Source organism: Propithecus coquereli, unplaced genomic scaffold (assembly GCF_000956105.1).
Source record: "Propithecus coquereli isolate 6110/MARCELLA unplaced genomic scaffold, Pcoq_1.0 Scaffold108, whole genome shotgun sequence".
NCBI classification, from domain to species: Eukaryota; Metazoa; Chordata; class Mammalia; order Primates; family Indriidae; genus Propithecus; species Propithecus coquereli.
The window spans coordinates 4,948,982-4,950,562 of NW_012134747.1; positions in this window are offsets into that span (position 1 = coordinate 4,948,982).

The following is a 1,581-nucleotide window of genomic DNA, read 5'->3' on the forward strand; positions in this document are numbered from 1 at the left end:
CTGGCACCTGGTAAGCACTCAATAAAAAATAACTATTGTTATTCTCACTATTCTTAACATTCTTACACATCCCAGCCTCTTTGGGTAGTTACCGCTGTTGCCTTGTGCTCATCTTGATGAAGAATTAAACACTTCACCATATAACAACCCCCCATAACACGCCACCGGACAACAGCTCCAACTGCACTGAGAAATAAGCACTTTACTGAAGATTTTGTGTTTTTACAGGGAAGAAGTTTTCTCTCTCATACTAAATGGAAAAGCTTCTCTATTTTCCCAAGAAGTACATCTCTTGCCTGCAGCTGATACATCTCTTTTCCCAAGAAATGCGTCTCTTGCCTGCAGCTGACACAGCATACACCTGCTCGGTGTGAGAGCCAGCAGTTACCCAAACTCTGAGCAGTGCTAGTCCTAGGGGGGAAGGGGTGGATTCCTACTTCTTCACCCATATTCCCTCATCACTAATGTCAGTGTTCCCAAAAAGTATAACAAGAATCCATATTGTAAGTAGAATCATACTTTAAGCATTTAGAAAATCTTGATATTCTGGACCAATTCAAATGTCACCTGTCCTATGAAATTGTCCTTAACAAAGCAGAGCCAGACACAAGAAAAAGCAGATTGGAAGTCAGGAGTCCTGGATCTGCTGATGACTGGCTACGTGACCCTAGAAATATCTTTTTGGCCATCAGTTTCATCATCTGAAAAAAAGATTTGGCAAAATTATTGCTAAGATGTTTCTCAATTCTAAGATTCTATCATAGACATTTCTGAAAATACAAGAAACTAATATTAAAGAAAATCTTTTTCATCACACTTTCAAGCTATCTTTTAAATCCTAGTTTGTTTAAAGTGAGCTGTGCCATAATTATGTTACCTAAACTCATGAAGCCTGTATTTACAAAATGCAGGCCAGTGCCACAGGATTAGATATGTAATAAAGAAAAGTAAAGATACATTGGGTATGGTTTCATTTACAGAAATTGAGTGTTGAGCAAGTTAATTTCATATACAGAGCCAACTCCTTCCTGAAAATATTCTCTCAGTGGAGTATCATGTTTTTCCTAAAATACTTAAATACATTTAAAATGAATAGGGATATAATCCTGACTTCAATTTATTGCGTACCTACTGTATTCCAAGCACAATACTATGTGTTTTACAATACTATTTCATATTATTATCACAACAACCCTGTGATGCAGGCATGTTAAACACACACACATGCACACACACACAGAGAATCATATGTTAAGTTATATACCCAAAGTCAAACACTGGTAAATGATAGAAACCAGACTATAAACCAGGTGCATCTTCCTGTAACATCTGTGTTTCATTCCATTATGTTCTTATAAACTCTAATCGATTCTAAGTATGTGTGTATTAGTCATCTATAAGTCTCAAAGTTTTAAAGCAGCTATTCATTGCATAGCCTGAAGTGTCAAGATCCCATCCAACTAGAAGAGATAGAGTAATTGAAATGATTTTTTTTCTTTTGAATGCCTTAGCACAAACTCACAAAATGTTGGTGGAACAAAATTGAAACGAATCTGCCACTGGAACAAATTTTAAAAATCA